Source organism: Barbus barbus (assembly GCF_936440315.1).
Source record: "Barbus barbus genome assembly, chromosome: 42".
Classification (NCBI taxonomy): Eukaryota; Metazoa; Chordata; class Actinopteri; order Cypriniformes; family Cyprinidae; genus Barbus; species Barbus barbus.
Genome location: NC_136720.1, coordinates 13,857,424 through 13,879,526, shown reverse-complemented (window position 1 = coordinate 13,879,526; position 22,103 = coordinate 13,857,424). Strand labels below are relative to the sequence as shown.

Genomic DNA, 22,103 nt, shown 5'->3' with positions numbered 1-22,103 from the left:
TAATAATTATATACCATTTAATGTTGATCAATATTAATTCCAAAATGTGTTTATATATTATTACATTTTAAAGTTTATCTTTTGAACATGACTAATTTTCTAACATTAAAAAGATTAATAAATGCTTTAAAAAAATTGTTCTTTGTTAGTTCATACTATCATGGAAGAATTAACATGCTGTAAAAATATATTTTTCATTGTTAGTTCACGTTAATTAATGCATTTCCTAATGTTAAGAATTGAGACCTTATTATAAAGTGTTATCAAAATCTTTAATGATTTATAAGCATTTTTTAAAGATTTAAAAAAACAGACCCTCTCTCTCTCTTTCTCTCTCTCACCCACTGGCTCAATCCACACAGTCACTCACACAGTCACTCACACCCCACCCCACCCCCACCCCTCACTCAGCTGCAGGCTGACAGGGATCTCTCACTCAGAAGCAGTCTAAGTCTAACTCTCTGATAGTTTTCAAATTTTCTCCTCTGCATAGTGTATTGTAAATTCATAAAATTAATCACATATCCTCAGACTGTATTGTTCTGTGTATGTAATTTTTTATGAAGTGTTTGGAAGCTGCTCTTAAAAGATAAAAAAAAAAAAGAAATGATCTTTTTTACTGTAACTTTAATAAATTGCCATTAAATCATCGTTCAAGATATCCTAAATCCGTCCGCAATTTAGCATCTTCAGTATTTTGGCATCATGATAAAAAATGTTTGGTGTGATTTCCGTGTTTCTGCTTGGAGGAGTATTAATTTGTTTACAGCCCGTTTTTAAAAAAAACCCACATTAAAATAAATATAGCCGACTTCCTGTTGGTCGTAGCTAATGACTGGAAATTAGAAAGTTGTCCGGATTAATTAGAACAATTTATGTACCGAGTTTGGGGTCTGTAGCTAAAACTAACCCCCTCATTTTTGACAAAAGGTGGCGCTATAGAGTGCCTCTTCCACGCCCGTATATGAGCTTTTTCCAGTGTCTAACTATCATTAATACTCATATGTGTGTTGAGTTTCATGACATTCTAAACATGTTATCTGCCTCAAAATCACCAGAAACGAATTTTCAACTTTGACACGTTGCCATGGCAACATAATTTTAGATATCAATCTTCCCTTCACAGTTTTACATCGGCCGTGTTTTGACATTATTCTGGTGAAGTTTGAAGCAAATCGAGTAAAATTAAGATGCTGAATTCAAAGCATTTTGAAAACGACACACTTCCTGCAGCCAGTTGGTGGCGCTATAACTTTCAGTCATAATAGTCACATCTATCCGATCGGCATCATACAAAGAACAAATCACTGAAGTTTGATCTACATCATACAATGTATGTGGACGTTATTAGGCATTTCCTGGGTCTCATTTTTCGCCATAACTTCATCGCCTCGCCACGGGCAAACCGTTCGACATATCAAAAATATCTTCGCAATTTAGCGTCCCCAATGTCCTGAGATCATGTTCACCGAGTTTGGTGGCAATCGTATGGAAATCCTCAGAGGAGTATATCAAATTCCAGAGCATGCGCTTTTTAAACAGCCCTGAATAGCCGACTTCCTGTTGGGCGGAGCCTAAGACATGCTGCGTGAAAGTTGTTCAGCTCAATGAGTTCTATATGTGTACCGAGTTTCATATGAATACGTGCAAGTATGTGTGAGCTATACATCAAGTTTTCTGACAATTTTCCAGGGGGCGCCGTAGAGCCCCTGTGCCACGCCCGGGTCCCAGCCTCAGCGGCGTCCTAATGGCCGCAGGTTCCAATGTGCGTGCCAATTTTCGAGAGTTTTCGGGCACGTTAAGGCCCCCAAAAGTGCCCGGATGATTGAAATAAAAAAAAAAAAATAAAAAAAATAAAATAAATATAGCTGCGAGCAGCGATGACGGGCCCAAGCCGCCAGTGCATACGCCACCCCCGGTGGCATCGAAAAACGTTGCCCAGCGAGCACACACAATACAGTAACCCTCTGGCAGTTTGGTTTTAAGGGATACGGCAATTAAAGGGTTAATCCAAACCATCAACTCTGTGAAACACAGACACACAGAACAACATATAAAACTTTAAATTCTGTCAAAATATATTTTTCATTGGTAGTTGATGTTAGTTAATGCATTTACTAATGTTAACAAATGAGAAATTATTATAGTTACCAAAGCTTTTAATGATTTATAAGCATTTTTTAATGATTTATTTTTCCATTAACAAACATGAATAATTTTTACTAACACAAATAAATAAAGTAAAAAATATATTGTTAATATTTAATGTTATTTGTGAATTAACCAATGTTAAAAAACAACATTATTTAACTGTTGTTAATTTACATCATTAATAATTATATACCATTTAATGGTGATCAATATTAAAAAAATTTAAAGTTTTATCTTTTGAGCATGACTATTTTTCTAATATTAAAAATATTTTGTTCATTGTTAGTTCATTGTAAGTTCATACTATCAATGAAGAATTAACATGCTGTAAAAAATATATTTTTCATTGTTAGTTCATGTTAATTAATGCATTCCCTACTGTTAACAAATGAGACTTCATTATAAAGTGTTATCAAAACCTGTAATGCTTTATAAGCATTTTTTAAGGATTTTATTGAGAAGTTTAAACAGACTCACTCTCTCTCTCTCTCTCTCTCTCTCTCTCTCTCTCTCTATCTATCTCTCTCTCTCTCCCCCTCCACACTCACTGAACTCACACAGTCAGTCACCCACCCAGTCACCTACCGCACACATTAGAAGTACAGTGACAGGAGATCTCTAAGTTTTAAATTTTTCTCCTAAGCATAGTGTATTGTAAATTCATGAAATTAAGCACATATCCTTACACTGTATTGTTCTGTGTATGTAATTTTTTATGAAGTGTTTGGAAGCTGCTCTTAAAAGATAAAAAAAAAAAGTTTTCTCTTTTTTCTGTAACTTTAATAAATTGCCATTAAAACACCGTTAAAGATATCCTAAATCCGTCCGCAATTTAGCATCTTCAGTATTTTGGCATCATGAGAAAAAATGTTTGGTGTGATTTCCGTGTTTCTGTTTGGAGGAGTATGAATTTGTTTACAGCTCGTTTTTAAAAAAAAACCACATTAAAATAAATATAGCCGACTTCCTGTTGGTCGTAGCTAATGACTGTAAATTAGAAAGTTGTCCGGATTAATAAGAACAATTTATGTACCGAGTTTGGTGTCTGTAGCTATCATTATATATATATATATATATATATATATATATATATATATAATCATTAATAATTATATACCATTTAATGCTGATCAATATTAATTCCAAAATGTGTTAATATATTATTAAATTTTAAAGTTTATCTTTTGAACATGACTATTTTTCTAACATTAAAAAGATTAATAAATGCTTTTAAAAAAAATGTTCTTTGTTAGTTCATACTATCATGGAAGAATTAACATGCTGTAAAAATATATTTTTCATTGTTAGTTCATGTTAAATAATGCATTTCCTAATGTTAAGAAATGAGACCTTATTATAAAGTGTTATCAAAATCTTTAATGATTTATAAGCATTTTTTTAAGATTTTAAAAAACAGACCCTCTCTCTCTCTTTCTCTCTCTCACCCACTGGCTCAATCCACACAGTCACTCACACAGTCACTGACAGCCCACCCCACCCCCACCCCTCCCCTCACTCAGCTGCAGTGACAGGGAGCTCTCACTCAGAAGCAGCTCTGATAGTTTTAAAATTTTCTCCTCTGCATAGTGTATTGTAAATTCATGAAATTAATCACATATCGTCAGACTGTATTGTTCAGTGTATGTAATTTTTTATGAAGTGTTTGAAAGCTGCTCTTAAAAAAAAAAAAAAAAAAAAGAATTCTCTTTTTTACTGTAACTTTAATAAATTGCCATTAAATCATCGTTCAAGATATCCTAAATCCGTCCGCAATTTAGCATCTTCAGTATTTTGGCATCATGAGAAAAAATGTTTGGTGTGATTTCCGTGTTTCTGTTTGGAGGAGTATGAATTTGTTTACAGCCTGTTTTTTAAAAAAACCCACATTAAAATAAATATAGCCGACTTCCTGTTGGTCGTAGCTAATGACTGTAAATTAGAAAGTTGTCCGGATTAATAAGAACAATTTATGTACCGAGTTTGGTGTCTGTAGCTAAAACTAACCCCCCCATTTTTGACAAAAGGTGGCGCTATAGAGTGCCTCTTCCACGCCCGTTTATGAGCTTTTTCCAGTGTCTAACTATCATTAATACTCATATGTGTGTTGAGTTTCATGACATTCTAAACATGTTATCTGCCTCAAAATCACCAGAAACGAATTTTCAACTTTGACACGTTGCCATGGCAACATAATTTTAGATATCAATATTCCCTTCACAGTTTTACATCGGCCGTGTTTTGACATTATTCTGGTGAAGTTTGAAGCAAATCGAGTAAAAATAAGATGCTGAATTCAAAGCATTTTGAAAACGACACACTTCCTGCAGCCAGTTGGTGGCGCTATAACTTTCAGTCATAATAGTCACATCTATCCGATCGGCATCATACAACGAACAAATCACTGAAGTTTGATCTACATCATACAATGTATGTGGACGTTATTAGGCATTTCCTGGGTCTCATTTTTCGCCATAACTTCATCGCCTCGCCACGGGCAAACCGTTCGACATATCAAAAATATCTTCGCAATTTAGCGTCCCCAATGTCTTGAGATCATGTTCACCTAGTTTGGTGGCAATCGTATGGAAATCCTCAGAGGAGTATATCAAATTCCAGAGCATGCGCTTTTTAAACAGCCCTGAATAGCCGACTTCCTGTTGGGCGGAGCCTAAGACATGCAGCGTGAAAGTTGTTCAGCTCAATGAGTTCTATATGTGTACCGAGTTTCATATGAATACGTGCAAGTATGTGTGAGCTATACATCAAGCTTTCTGACAATTTTCCAGGGGGCGCCGTAGAGCCCCTGTGCCACGCCCGGGTCCCAGCCTCAGCGGCGTCCTAATGGCCGCAGGTTCCAATGTGCGTGCCAATTTTCGAGAGTTTTCGGGCACGTTAAGGCCCCCAAAAGTGCCCGGATGATTGAAATAAAAAAAAAAAAAAAAAAAAAAAAATATAGCTGCGAGCAGCGATGACGGGCCCAAGCCGCCAGTGCATACGCCACCCCGGTGGCATCGAAAAACGGTGCCCAGCGAGCACACACAATACAGTAACCCTCTGGCAGTTTGGTTTTAAGGGATACGGCAATTAAAGGGTTAATCCAAACCATCAACTCTGTGAAACACAGACACACAGAACAACATATAAAACTTTAAATTCTGTCAAAATATATTTTTCATTGGTAGTTGATGTTAGTTAATGCATTTACTAATGTTAACAAATGAGAAATTATTAGTTACCAAAGCTTTTAATGATTTATAAGCATTTTTTTAATGATTTATTTTTCCATTAACAAACATGAATAATTTTTACTAACACAAATAAATAAAGTAAAAAATATATTGTTAATATTTAATGTTATTTGTGAATTAACCAATGTTAAAAAACAACATTATTTAACTGTTGTTAATTTACATCATTAATAATTATATACCATTTAATGGTGATCAATATTAAAAAAAATTTAAGTTTTATCTTTTGAGCATGACTATTTTTCTAATATTAAAAATATTTTGTTCATTGTTAGTTCATTGTAAGTTCATACTATCAATGAAGAATTAACATGCTGTAAAAAATATATTTTTCATTGTTAGTTCATGTTAATTAATGCATTCCCTACTGTTAACAAATGAGACTTCATTATAAAGTGTTATCAAAACCTGTAATGCTTTATAAGCATTTTTTAAGGATTTTATTGAGAAGTTTAAACAGACTCACTCTCTCTCTCTCTCTCTCTCTCTCTCTCTATCTCTCTCTCTCTCCCCCTCCACACTCACTGAACTCACACAGTCAGTCACCCACCCAGTCACCTACCGCACACATTAGAAGTACAGTGACAGGATATCTCTAAGTTTTAAATTTTTCTCCTCTCCATAGTGTATTGTAAATTCATGAAATTAATCACATATCCTCAGACTGTATTGTTCTGTGTATGTAATTTTTTATGAAGTGTTTGGAAGCTGCTCTTAAAAGATAAAAAAAAAAGTTTTCTCTTTTTTCTGTAACTTTAATAAATTGCCATTAAAACACTGTTAAAGATATCCTAAATCCGTCCGCAATTTAGCATCTTCAGTATTTTGGCATCATGAGAAAAAATGTTTGGTGTGATTTCCGTGTTTCTGTTTGGAGGAGTATGAATTTGTTTACAGCTCGTTTTTAAAAAAAAACCACATTAAAATAAATATAGCCGACTTCCTGTTGGTCATAGCTAATGACTGTAAATTAGAAAGTTGTCCGGATTAATAAGAACAATTTATGTACCGAGTTTGGTGTCTGTAGCTATCATTATATATATATATATATAATCATTAATAATTATATACCATTTAATGTTGATCAATATTAATTCCAAAATGTGTTAATATATTATTAAATTTTAAAGTTTATCTTTTGAACATGACTATTTTTCTAACATTAAAAAGATTAATAAATGCTTTTAAAAAAAATGTTCTTTGTTAGTTCATACTATCATGGAAGAATTAACATGCTGTAAAAATATATTTTTCATTGTTAGTTCACGTTAAATAATGCATTTCCTAATGTTAAGAAATGAGACCTTATTATAAAGTGTTATCAAAATCTTTAATGATTTATAAGCATTTTTTTAAGATTTTAAAAAACAGACCCTCTCTCTCTCTTTCTCTCTCTCACCCACTGGCTCAATCCACACAGTCACTGACAGCCCACCCCACCCCCACCCCTCACTCAGCTGCAGTGACAGGGAGCTCTCACTCAGAAGCAGCTCTGATAGTTTTAAAATTTTCTCCTCTGCATAGTGTATTGTAAATTCATGAAATTAATCACATATCGTCAGACTGTATTGTTCTGTGTATGTAATTTTTTATGAAGTGTTTGGAAGCTGCTCTTAAAAAAAAAAAAAAAAAAAAAGAATTCTCTTTTTTACTGTAACTTTAATAAATTGCCATTAAATCATCGTTCAAGATATCCTAAATCCGTCCGCAATTTAGCATCTTCAGTATTTTGGCATCATGAGAAAAAATGTTTGGTGTGATTTCCGTGTTTCTGTTTGGAGGAGTATGAATTTGTTTACAGCCTGTTTTTTAAAAAAACCCACATTAAAATAAATATAGCCGACTTCCTGTTGGTCGTAGCTAATGATTGTAAATTGGAAAGTTGTCCGGATTAATAAGAACAATTTATGTACCGAGTTTGGTGTCTGTAGCTAAAACTAACCCCCCCATTTTTGACAAAAGGTGGCGCTATAGAGTGCCTCTTCCACGCCCGTTTATGAGCTTTTTCCAGTGTCTAACTATCATTAATACTCATATGTGTGTTGAGTTTCATGACATTCTAAACATGTTATCTGCCTCAAAATCACCAGAAACGAATTTTCAACTTTGACACGTTGCCATGGCAACATAATTTTAGATATCAATATTCCCTTCACAGTTTTACATCGGCCGTGTTTTGACATTATTCTGGTGAAGTTTGAAGCAAATCGAGTAAAAATAAGATGCTGAATTCAAAGCATTTTGAAAACGACACACTTCCTGCAGCCAGTTGGTGGCGCTATAACTTTCAGTCATAATAGTCACATCTATCCGATCGGCATCATACAACGAACAAATCACTGAAGTTTGATCTACATCATACAATGTATGTGGACGTTATTAGGCATTTCCTGGGTCTCATTTTTCACCATAACTTCATCGCCTCGCCACGGGCAAACCGTTCGACATATCAAAAATATCTTCGCAATTTAGCGTCCCCAATGTCTTGAGATCATGTTCACCGAGTTTGGTGGCAATCGTATGGAAATCCTCAGAGGAGTATATCAAATTCCAGAGCATGCGCTTTTTAAACAGCCCTGAATAGCCGACTTCCTGTTGGGCGGAGCCTAAGACATGCTGCGCGGAAGTTGTTCGGCTCAATGAGTTCTATATGTGTACCGAGTTTCATATGAATACGTGCAAGTATGTGTGAGCTATACATCGTGTTTTCTGACAATTTTCCAGGGGGCGCCGTAGAGCCCCTGTGCCACGCCCGAGTCCCAGCCTCAGCGGCGTCCTAATGGCCGCAGGTTCCAATGTGCGTGCCAATTTTCGAGAGTTTTCGGGCACGTTAAGGCCCCCAAAAGTGCCTGGATGATTGAAATAAAAAATAAAAAAAAAAATAAAAAAAAAAAAAATAATAATCCTTAGAAGAACAATAGGGCCCTGCGCCTTACTGGCTTGGGCCCTAATAATAATCCTTAGAAGAACAATAGGGCCCTGCGCCTTACTGGCTTGGGCCCTAAATATAGCTGCGAGCAGCGATGACGGGCCCAAGCCGTCAGCATACGCCACCCCGGTGGCATCGATAAAACGGTGCCCAGCGAGCACAAGCATCACAGTAACCCTCTGGCAGTTTGGTTTTAAGGGATACGGCAATTAAAGGGTTAATCCAAACCATCAACTCTGTGAAACACACACACACAGAACAACATATAAAACTTTAAATTCTATGAAAATATATTTTTCATTGGTAGTTGATGTTAGTTAATGCATTTACTAATGCTAACAAATGAGAAATTATTATAGTTACCAAAGGTTTTAATGATTTATAAGCATTTTTTAATGATTTATTTTTCCATTAACTAAAATGAATAATTTTTTCTAACACAAATGAATAAAGTAAAAAATATATTGTTAATATTTAATGTTATTTGTGAATTAACCAATGTTAAAAAACAACATTATTTAACTGTTGTTAATTTACATCATTAATAAATATATACCATTTAATGTTGAAATCAATGTTTTAATGTTTAAAATCAATTCCAAAATGTGTTAATATATTAAATTTTAAAGTTTTATCTTTTGAACATGACTATTTTTCTAATATTAAAAATATTATGTTCATTGTTAGCTCATTGTAAGTTCATACTATCAATGAAGAATTAACATGCTTTAAAAAATATATTTTTCATTGTTAGTTCATGTTAATTAATGCATTCCCTACTGTTAACAAATGAGACTCAATTATAAAGTGTTATCAAAACCTTTAATGCTTTAAGCATTTTTTAAGGATTTTATTGAGAAGTTTAAACAGACTCTCTCTCTCTCTCTCTCTCTCTCTCTCTCTCTCCCCCTCCACACTCACTGAACTCACACAGTCAGTCACTCACCCAGTCACCTACCGCACACATTAGAAGCACAGTGACAGGATATCTCTGATAAGTTTTAAAATTTTCTTCTCGCCATAGTGTACTGTAAATTCATGGAATTAATCACATATCCTCAGACTGTCTTGTTCTGTGTTTGGTGTGAATTTGTGGTTTCTGCTTGGAGGTGTATGAATTTGTTTACAGCCCGTTTTGAAAAAAAAAAACACATAAAAAAAAAAAAGCCGACTTCCTGTTGGTCGTAGCTAATGTCTGTAAATTAGAAAGTTGTCCGGCTTAATGTGGACAATTTATGTACCAAGTTTGGTGTCTGTAGCTATCATTATATATATATAATCATTAATAATTATATTCCATTTAATGTTGATCAATATTAATTCCAAAATGTGTTAATATATTATTAAATTTTAAAGTTTCTCTTTTGAACATGACTATTTTTCTAACATTAAAAATATTTTGTTCATTGTTAGTTCATTGTAAGTTCATACTATCAATGAAGAATTAACATGCTGTAAAAAATTATATTTTTCATTGTTAGTTCATGTTAATTAATGCATTCCCTACTGTTAACAATTGAGACTTAATTATAAAGTGTTATGAAAACCTTTAATGCTTTATAAGCATTTTTTAAAGATTTAAAAAAAACAGACCCTCTCTCTCTTTCTCTCTCTCACCCAGCTCCTCAATCCACACAGTCACTCACACAGTCACTCACACCCCACCCCCACCCCCTCACTCAGCTGCAGGCTGACAGGGAACTCTCACTCATAGAAGCATTGTAACAACTGTCTGATAGTTTTTAAATTTTCTCCTCTGCATAGTGTATTGTAAATTCATGAAATTAATCACATATCCTCAGACTGTATTGTTCTGTGTATGTAATTTTTTATGAAGTGTTTGGAAGCTGCTCTTAAAAGATAAAAAAAAAAAAAAAATCTCTTTTTTACTGTAACTTTAATAAATTGCCATTAAATCATCGTTCAAGATATCCTAAATCCGCCCGCAATTTAGCATCTTCAGTATTTTGGCATCATGAGAAAAAATGTTTGGTGTGATTTACGTGTTTCTGCTTTGAGGAGTATGAATTTGTTTACAGCCCGTTTTAAAAAAAAACCTACATTAAAATAAATATAGCCGACGTCCTGTTGGTCGTAGCTAATGACTGTAAATTAGAAAGTTGTCCGGATTAATAAGAACAATTTATGTACCGAGTTTGGTGTCTGTAGCTAAAACTAACCCCCCCATTTTTGACAAAAGGTGGCGCTATAGAGTGCCTCTTCCACGCCCGTTTATGAGGTTTTTCCAGTGTCTAACTATCATTAAAATGGATATGTGTGTTGAGTTTCATGACATTCTAAACATGTTATCTGCCTCAAAATCACCAGAAACGAATTTTCAACTTTGACACGTTGCCATGGCAACATAATTTTAGATATCAATATTCCCTTCACAGTTTTACATCGGCCGTGTTTTGACATTATTCTGGTGAAGTTTGAAGCAAATCGAGTAAAAATAAGATGCTGAATTCAAATAATTTTGAAAACGACACACTTCCTGCAGCCAGTTGGTGGCGCTATAACTTTCAGTCATAATAGTCACATCTATCCGATCGGCATCATACAACGAACAAACCACTGGAGTTTGATCAACATCATACAATGTATGTGGACGTTATTAGGCATTTCCTGGGTCTCATTTTTCGCCATAACTTCATCGCCTCGCCACGGGCAAACCGTTCGACATATCAAAAATATCTTCGCAATTTAGCGTCCCCAATGTCTTGAGATCATGTTCACCGAGTTTGGTGGCAATCGTATGGAAATCCTCAGAGGAGTATATCAAATTCCAGAGCATGCGCTTTTTAAACAGCCCTGAATAGCCGACTTCCTGTTGGGCGGAGCCTATGACATGCTGCGCGGAAGTTGTTCGGCTCAATGAGTTCTATATGTGTACCGAGTTTCATATGAATACGTGCAAGTATGTGTGAGCTATACATCAAGCTTTCTGACAATTTTCCAGGGGGCGCCGTAGAGCCCCTGTGCCACGCCCGGGTCCCAGCCTCAGCGGCGTCCTAATGGCCGCAGGTTCCAACGTGCGTGCCAATTTTCGAGAGTTTTCGGGCACGTTAAGGCCCCCAAAAGTGCCCGGATGATTGAAATAAAAAAAAAAAAAAAAAAAAAATAAATAAATAAATATAGCTGCGAGCAGCGATGACGGGCCCAAGCCGTCAGCATACGCCACCCCGGTGGCATCGATAAAACGGTGCCCAGCGAGCACAAGCATCACAGTAACCCTCTGGCAGTTTGATTTTAAGGGATACGCCAATTAAAGGGTTAATCCAAACCATCAACTCTGTGAAACACACACACACAGAACAACATATAAAACTTTAAATTCTGTGAAAATATATTTTTCATTGGTAGTTGATGTTAGTTAATGCATTTACTAATGCTAACAAATGAGAAATTATTATAGTTACCAAAGGTTTTAATGATTTATAAGCATTTTTTAATGATTTATTTTTCCATTAACTAACATGAATAATTTTTTCTAACACAAATGAATAAAGTAAAAAATATATTGTTAATATTTAATGTTATTTGTGAATTAACCAATGTTAAAAAACAACATTATTTAACTGTTGTTAATTTACATCATTAATAAATATATACCATTTAATGTTGAAATCAATGTTTTAATGTTTAAAATCAATTCCAAAATGTGTTAATATATTAAATATTAAATTTTAAAGTTTTATCTTTTGAACATGACTATTTTTCTAATATTAAAAATATTTTGTTCATTGTTAGTTCATGTTAATTAATGCATTCCCTACTGTTAACAAATGAGACTCAATTATAAAGTGTTATCAAAACCTTTAATGCTTTATAAGCATTTTTTAAGGATTTTATTGAGAAGTTTAAACAGTCTCTCTCTCTCTCTTTCTCTCTCTCTCTCTCTCCCTCTCTCTCTCTCTCCCCCTCCACACTCACTGAACTCACACAGTCAGTCACTCACCCAGTCACCTACCGCACACATTAGAAGCACAGTGACAGGATATCTCTGATAAGTTTTAAAATTTTCTTCTCGCCATAGTGTACTGTAAATTCATGGAATTAATCACATATCCTCAGACTGTCTTGTTCTGTGTTTGGTGTGAATTTGTGGTTTCTGCTTGGAGGTGTATGAATTTGTTTACAGCCCGTTTTGAAAAAAAAAAACACATAAAAAAAAAAAGCCGACTTCCTGTTGGTCGTAGCTAATGTCTGTAAATTAGAAAGTTGTCCGGCTTAATGTGAACAATTTATGTACCAAGTTTGGTGTCTGTAGCTATCATTATATATATATATAATCATTAATAATTATATTCCATTTAATGTTGATCAATATTAATTCCAAAATGTGTTAATATATTATTAAATTTTAAAGTTTCTCTTTTGAACATGACTATTTTTCTAACATTAAAAATATTTTGTTCATTGTTAGTTCATTGTAAGTTCATACTATCAATGAAGAATTAACATGCTGTAAAAAATTATATTTTTCATTGTTAGTTCATGTTAATTAATGCATTCCCTACTGTTAACAAATGAGACTTAATTATAAAGTGTTATGAAAACCTTTAATGCTTTATAAGCATTTTTTAAAGATTTAAAAAAAACAGACCCTCTCTCTCTTTCTCTCTCTCACCCAGCTCCTCAATCCACACAGTCACTCACACCCCACCCCACCCCCACCCCCTCACTCAGCTGCAGGCTGACAGGGAACTCTCACTCATTGAAGCATTGTAACAACTGTCTGATAGTTTTAAAATTTTCTCCTCTGCATAGTGTATTGTAAATTCATGAAATTAATCACATATCGTCAGACTGTATTGTTCTGTGTATGTAATTTTTTATGAAGTGTTTGGAAGCTGCTCTTAAAAGATAAAAAAAAAAAAAAAAATCTCTTTTTTACTGTAACTTTAATAAATTGCCATTAAATCATCGTTCAAGATATCCTAAATCCGTCTGCAATTTAGCATCTTCAGTATTTTGGCATCATGAGAAAAAATGTTTGGTGTGATTTACGTGTTTCTGCTTTGAGGAGTATGAATTTGTTTACAGCCCGTTTTAAAAAAAAACCCACATTAAAATAAATATAGCCGACGTCCTGTTGGTCGTAGCTAATGACTGTAAATTAGAAAGTTGTCCGGATTAATAAGAACAATTTATGTACCGAGTTTGGTGTCTGTAGCTAAAACTAACCCCCCCATTTTTGACAAAAGGTGGCGCTATAGAGTGCCTCTTCCACGCCCGTTTATGAGCTTTTTCCAGTGTCTAACTATCATTAATACTCATATGTGTGTTGAGTTTCATGACATTCTAAACATGTTATCTGCCTCAAAATCACCAGAAACGAATTTTCAACTTTGACACGTTGCCATGGCAACATAATTTTAGATATCAATATTCCCTTCACAGTTTTACATCGGCCGTGTTTTGACATTATTCTGGTGAAGTTTGAAGCAAATCGAGTAAAAATAAGATGCTGAATTCAAATCATTTTGAAAACGACACACTTCCTGCAGCCAGTTGGTGGCGCTATAACTTTCAGTCATAATAGTCACATCTATCCGATCGGCATCATACAACGAACAAACCACTGGAGTTTGATCTACATCATACAATGTATGTGGACGTTATTAGGCATTTCCTGGGTCTCATTTTTCGCCATAACTTCATCGCCTCGCCACGGGCAAACCGTTCGACATATCAAAAATATCCTCGCAATTTAGCGTCCCCAATGTCTTGAGATCATGTTCACCGAGTTTGGTGGTAATCGTATGGAAATCCTCAGAGGAGTATATCAAATTCCAGAGCATGCGCTTTTTAAACAGCCCTGAATAGCCGACTTCCTGTTGGGCGGACCCTAAGACATGCTGCACGGAAGTTGTTCAGCTCAATGAGTTCTATATGTGTACCGAGTTTCATATGAATACGTGCAAGTATGTGTGAGCTATACATCAAGCTTTCTAACAATTTTCCAGGGGGCGCCGTAGAGCCCCTGTGCCACGCCCGGGTCCCAGCCTCAGCGGCGTCCTAATGGCCGCAGGTTCCAACGTGCGTGCCAATTTTCGAGAGTTTTCGGGCACGTTAAGGCCCCCAAAAGTGCCCGGATGATTGAAATAAAAAAAAAAAAAAAAATAAAAAAAAAAATAAAATAAATATAGCTGCGAGCAGCGATGACGGGCCCAAGCCGTCAGCATACGCCACCCCGGTGGCATCGATAAAACGGTGCCCAGCGAGCACAAGCATCACAGTAACCCTCTGGCAGTTTGGTTTTAAGGGATACGGCAATTAAAGGGTTAATCCAAACCATCAACTCTGTGAAACACACACACACAGAACAACATATAAAACTTTAAATTCTATGAAAATATATTTTTCATTGGTAGTTGATGTTAGTTAATGCATTTACTAATGCTAACAAATGAGAAATTATTATAGTTACCAAAGGTTTTAATGATTTATAAGCATTTTTTAATGATTTATTTTTCCATTAACTAAAATGAATAATTTTTTCTAACACAAATGAATAAAGTAAAAAATATATTGTTAATATTTAATGTTATTTGTGAATTAACCAATGTTAAAAAACAACATTATTTAACTGTTGTTAATTTACATCATTAATAAATATATACCATTTAATGTTGAAATCAATGTTTTAATGTTTAAAATCAATTCCAAAATGTGTTAATATATTAAATTTTAAAGTTTTATCTTTTGAACATGACTATTTTTCTAATATTAAAAATATTTTGTTCATTGTTAGTTCATTGTAAGTTCATACTATCAATGAAGAATTAACATGCTTTAAAAAATATATTTTTCATTGTTAGTTCATGTTAATTAATGCATTCCCTACTGTTAACAAATGAGACTTAATTATAAAGTGTTATCAAAACCTTTAATGCTTTAAGCATTTTTTAAGGATTTTATTGAGAAGTTTAAACAGACTCTCTCTCTCTCTCTCTCTCTCTCTCTCTCTCTCTCTCCCCCTCCACACTCACTGAACTCACACAGTCAGTCACTCACCCAGTCACCTACCGCACACATTAGAAGCACAGAGACAGGATATCTCTGATAAGTTTTAAAATTTTCTTCTCGCCATAGTGTACTGTAAATTCATGGAATTAATCACATATCCTCAGACTGTCTTGTTCTGTGTTTGGTGTGAATTTGTGGTTTCTGCTTGGAGGTGTATGAATTTGTTTACAGCCCGTTTTGAAAAAAAAAAACACATAAAAAAAAAAAAGCCGACTTCCTGTTGGTCGTAGCTAATGTCTGTAAATTAGAAAGTTGTCCGGCTTAATGTGAACAATTTATGTACCAAGTTTGGTGTCTGTAGCTATCATTATATATATATAATCATTAATAATTATATTCCATTTAATGTTGATCAATATTAATTCCAAAATGTGTTAATATATTATTAAATTTTAAAGTTTCTCTTTTGAACATGACTATTTTTCTAACATTAAAAATATTTTGTTCATTGTTAGTTCATTGTAAGTTCATACTATCAATGAAGAATTAACATGCTGTAAAAAATTATATTTTTCATTGTTAGTTCATGTTAATTAATGCATTCCCTACTGTTAACAATTGAGACTTAATTATAAAGTGTTATGAAAACCTTTAATGCTTTATAAGCATTTTTTAAAGATTTAAAAAAAACAGACCCTCTCTCTCTTTCTCTCTCTCACCCAGCTCCTCAATCCACACAGTCACTCACACAGTCACTCACACCCCACCCCCACCCCCTCACTCAGCTGCAGGCTGACAGGGAACTCTCACTCATAGAAGCATTGTAACAACTGTCTGATAGTTTTTAAATTTTCTCCTCTGCATAGTGTATTGTAAATTCATGAAATTAATCACATATCCTCAGACTGTATTGTTCTGTGTATGTAATTTTTTATGAAGTGTTTGGAAGCTGCTCTTAAAAGATAAAAAAAAAAAAAAAATCTCTTTTTTACTGTAACTTTAATAAATTGCCATTAAATCATCGTTCAAGATATCCTAAATCCGTCCGCAATTTAGCATCTTCAGTATTTTGGCATCATGAGAAAAAATGTTTGGTGTGATTTACGTGTTTCTGCTTTGAGGAGTATGAATTTGTTTACAGCCCGTTTTAAAAAAAAACCCACATTAAAATAAATATAGCCGACGTCCTGTTGGTCGTAGCTAATGACTGTAAATTAGAAAGTTGTCCGGATTAATAAGAACAATTTATGTACCGAGTTTGGTGTCTGTAGCTAAAACTAACCCCCCCATTTTTGACAAAAGGTGGCGCTATAGAGTGCCTCTTCCACGCCCGTTTATGAGGTTTTTCCAGTGTCTAACTATCATTAAAATGGATATGTGTGTTGAGTTTCATGACATTCTAAACATGTTATCTGCCTCAAAATCACCAGAAACGAATTTTCAACTTTGACACGTTGCCATGGCAACATAATTTTAGATATCAATATTCCCTTCACAGTTTTACATCGGCCGTGTTTTGACATTATTCTGGTGAAGTTTGAAGCAAATCGAGTAAAAATAAGATGCTGAATTCAAATAATTTTGAAAACGACACACTTCCTGCAGCCAGTTGGTGGCGCTATAACTTTCAGTCATAATAGTCACATCTATCCGATCGGCATCATACAACGAACAAACCACTGGAGTTTGATCAACATCATACAATGTATGTGGACGTTATTAGGCATTTCCTGGGTCTCATTTTTCGCCATAACTTCATCGCCTCGCCACGGGCAAACCGTTCGACATATCAAAAATATCTTCGCAATTTAGCGTCCCCAATGTCTTGAGATCATGTTCACCGAGTTTGGTGGCAATCGTATGGAAATCCTCAGAGGAGTATATCAAATTCCAGAGCATGCGCTTTTTAAACAGCCCTGAATAGCCGACTTCCTGTTGGGCGGAGCCTATGACATGCTGCGCGGAAGTTGTTCGGCTCAATGAGTTCTATATGTGTACCGAGTTTCATATGAATACGTGCAAGTATGTGTGAGCTATACATCAAGCTTTCTGACAATTTTCCAGGGGGCGCCGTAGAGCCCCTGTGCCACGCCCGGGTCCCAGCCTCAGCGGCGTCCTAATGGCCGCAGGTTCCAACGTGCGTGCCAATTTTCGAGAGTTTTCGGGCACGTTAAGGCCCCCAAAAGTGCCCGGATGATTGAAATAAAAAAAAAAAAAAAAAAAAAAAAAAAAAAAAAAAAAAAATAAATATAGCTGCAAGCAGCGATGACGGGCCCAAGCCGTCAGCATACGCCACCCCGGTGGCATCGATAAAACGGTGCCCAGCGAGCACACGCATCACAGTAACCCTCTGGCAGTTTGGTTTTAAGGGATACGGCAATTAAAGGGTTAATCCAAACCATCAACTCTGTGAAACACACACACACAGAACAACATATAAAACTTTAAATTCTGTGAAAATATATTTTTCATTGGTAGTTGATGTTAGTTAATGCATTTACTAATGCTAACAAATGAGAAATTATTATAGTTACCAAAGGTTTTAATGATTTATAAGCATTTTTTAATGATTTATTTTTCCATTAACTAACATTAATAATTTTTTCTAACACAAATGAATAAAGTAAAAAATATATTGTTAATATTTAATGTTATTTGTGAATTAACCAATGTTAAAAAACAACATAATTTAACTGTTGTTAATTTACATTAATAAATATATACCATTTAATGTTTATCAAAATCAATTCCAAAATGTGTTAATATATTATTACATTTTAATGTTTTATCTTTTGAACATGACTATTTTTCTAATATTAAAAATATTATGTTCATTGTTAGCTCATTGTAAGTTCATACTATCAATGAAGAATTAACATGCTGTAAAAAATATATTTTTCATTGTTAGTTCATATTAATTAATGCATTCCCTACTGTTAACAATTGAGACTTAATTATAAAGTGTTATCAAAACCTTTAATGCTTTATAAGCATTTTTTAAGGATTTTATTGAGAAGTTTAAACAGACCCTCTCTCTCTCTCTCTCTCTCTCTCTTTCTTTCTCTCTCTCTCCCCCTCCACACTCACTGAACTCACACAGTCACTCACACCCCACCCCTCACTCAGAAGCAGTGACAGGGAGCTCTCACTCAGCAGCAGCTCTGATAGTTTTTTAATTTTCTCCTCTGCATAGTGTATTGTAAATTCATGAAATTAATCACATATCCTCAGACTGTATTGTTCTGTGTATGTAATTTTTTATGAAGTGTTTGGAAGCTGCTCTTAAAAAAAAAAAAAAAAAAAAAGAATTCTCTTTTTTACTGTAACTTTAATAAATTGCCATTAAATCATCGTTCAAGATATCCTAAATCCGTCCGCAATTTAGCATCTTCAGTATTTTGGCATCACTAGAAAAAATGTTTTGGTGTGATTTCTGTGTTTCTGTTTGGAGGAGTATGAATTTGTTTACAGCTCGTTTTAAAAAAAAACCCACATTAAAATAAATATAGCCGACTTCCTGTTGGTCGTAGCTAATGACTGTAAATTAGAAAGTTGTCCGGATTAATAAGAACAATTTATGTACCGAGTTTGGTGTCTGTAGCGATCATTATATATATATAATCATTAATAATTATATACCATTTAATGTTGATCAATATTAATTCCAAAATGTGTTAATATATTATTAAATTTTAAAGTTTATCTTTTGAACATGACTATTTTTCTAACATTAAAAAGATTAATAAATGCTTTAAAAAAAATTTTTCTTTGTTAGTTCATACTATCATGGAAGAATTAACATCCTGTAAAAATATATTTTTCATTGTTAGTTCATGTTAATGCATTTCCTAATGTTAAGAAATGAGACCTTATTATAAAGTGTTATCAAAATCTTTAATGATTTATAAGCATTTTTTAAAGATTTTAAAAAACAGACCCTCTCTCTCTTTTTCTCTCTCTCTCACCCACTGCCTCAATCCACACAGTCACTCACACAGTCACTCACACCCCACAACACCCCACCCCCACCCCTCACTCAGAAGCAGTGGCAGGAGCTCTCACTCAGAAGCAGGCTGATAGTTTTTAAATTTTCTCCTAAGCATAGTGTATTGTAAATTCATGAAATTAATCACATATCCTCAGACTGTATTGTTCTGTGTATGTAATTTTTTATGAAGTGTTTGGAAGCTGCTCTTAAAAGATAAAAAAAAATAAAAATTATCTTTTTTACTGTAACTTTAATAAATTGCCATTAAATCATCGTTCAAGATATCCTAAATCCGTCCGCAATTTAGCATCTTCAGTATTTTGGCATCATGATAAAAAATGTTTCGTGTGATTTCCGTGTTTCTGCTTGGAGGAGTATTAATTTGTTTACAGCCCGTTTTTAAAAAAAACCCACATTAAAATAAATATAGCCGACTTCCTGTTGGTCGTAGCTAATGACTGTAAATTAGAAAGTTGTCCGGATTAATAAGAACAATTTATGTACCAAGTTTGGTGTCTGTAGCTAAAACTAACCCCCCCATTTTTGACAAAAGGTGGCGCTATAGAGTGCCTCTTCCACGCCCGTTTATGAGCTTTTTCCAGTGTCTAACTATCATTAATACTGATATGTGTGTTGAGTTTCATGACATTCTAAACATGTTATCTGCCTCAAAATCACCAGAAACGAATTTTCAACTTTGACACGTTGCCATGGCAACATAAGTTTAGATATCAATATTCCCTCCACAGTTTTACATCGGCCGTGTTTTGACATTATTCTGGTGAAGTTTGAAGCAAATCGAGTAAAAATAAGATGCTGAATTCAAAGCATTTTGAAAACGACACACTTCCTGCAGCCAGTTGGTGGCGCTATAACTTTCAGTCATAATAGTCACATCTATCCGATCGGCATCATACAACGAACAAATCACTGAAGTTTGATCTGCATCATACAATGTATGTGGACGTTATTACGCATTTCCTGGGTCTCATTTTTCGCCATAACTTCATCGCCTCGCCACGGGCAAACCGTTCGACATATCAAAAATATCTTCGCAATTTAGCGTCCCCAATGTCTTGAGATCATGTTCACCGAGTTTGGTGGCAATCGTATGGAAATCCTCAGAGGAGTATATCAAATTCCAGAGCATGCGCTTTTTAAACAGCCCTGAATAGCCGACTTCCTGTTGGGCGGAGCCTAAAACATGCAGCATGAAAGTTGTTCAGCTCAATGAGTTCTATATGTGTACCGAGTTTCATATGAATACGTGCAAGTATGTGTGAGCTATACATCAAGCTTTCTGACAATTTTGCAGGGGGCGCCGTAGAGCCCCTGTGCCACGCCCGGGTCCCAGCCTCAGCGGCGTCCTAATGGCCGCAGGTTCCAATGTGTGTGCCAATTTTCAAGAGTTTTCGGGCACGTTAAGGCCCCCAAAAGTACCCGGATAGTCGAAATAAAAAATAATTAAAAAAAAAAAAAAAAAAAAAAAAAAAAAAAAAAAAAAATATAGCTGCAAGCAGCGATGACGGGCCCAAGCCGTCAGCATACGCCACCCCGGTGGCATCGATAAAACGGTGCCCAGCGAGCACACGCATCACAGTAACCCTCTGGCAGTTTGGTTTTAAGGGATACGGCAATTAAAGGGTTAGTCCAAACCATCAACTCTGTGAAACACACACACACACAAAACAACATATAAAACTTTAAATTCTGTGAAAATATATTTTTCATTGGTAGTTGATGTTAGTTAATGCATTTACTAATGCTAACAAATGAGAAATTATTATAGTTACCAAAGGTTTTAATGATTTATAAGCATTTTTTAATGATTTATTTTTCCATTAACTAACATGAATAATTTACTAACACAAATGAATAAAGTAAAAAATATATTGTTAATATTTAATGTTATTTGTGAATTAACCAATGTTAAAAAAACAACATTATTTAACTGTTGTTAATTTACATCATTAATAAATATATACCATTTAATGTTTATCAAAATCAATTCCAAAAGGTGTTAATATATTATTAAATTTTAACGTTTTATCTTTTGAACATGACTATTTTTCTAATATTAAAAATATTTTGTTCATTGTTAGCTCATTGTAAGTTCATACTATCAATGAAGAATTAACATGCTGTAAAAAATATATTTTTCATTGTTAGTTCATGTTAATTAATGCATTCCCTACTGTTAACAAATGAGACTTAATTATAAAGTGTTATCAAAACCTTTAATGCTTTATAAGCATTTTTTAAGGATTTTATTGAGAAGTTTAAACAGACCCTCTCTCTCTCTCTCTCACTCTCTCTCTCTCTCTCTCTCCCCCTCCACACTCACTGAACTCACACAGTCAGTCACCCACCCAGTCACCCACCGCACACATTAGGAGCGCAGTGACAGGAGATCTCTGATAGTTTTTAAATTTTCTCCTCTCCATAGTGTATTGTAAATTCATGAAATTAATCACATATCGTCAGACTGTATTGTTCTGTGTATGTAATTTTTTATGAAGTGTTTGGAAGCTGCTCTTAAAAGATAAAAAAAAAAGTTTTCTCTTTTTTCTGTAACTTTAATAAGTTGCCATTAAAACACCGTTCAAGATATCCTAAATCCGTCCGCAATTTAGCATCTTCAGTATTTTGGCATCATGAGAAAAAATGTTTGGTGTGATTTCTGTGTTTCTGCTTGAAGGAGTATAAATTTGTTTACAGCCTGTTTTTAAAAAAAACCCACATTAAAATAAATATAGCCGACTTCCTGTTGGTCGTAGCTAATGTCTGTAAATTAGAAAGTTGTCCGGATTAA

At 34.4% G+C, this 22,103-nt stretch overlaps 1 protein-coding gene across 1 annotated transcript in view; it reads left to right on the top strand.

The window, feature by feature from the left end:
• LOC306861842 (pendrin-like) overlaps nucleotides 1–22,103 on the top strand; it is a gene marked incomplete at its 3' end in the record, with an annotated part of 55,884 nt that overhangs the window by 20,445 nt on the left and 13,336 nt on the right. The window lies entirely within an intron of this gene.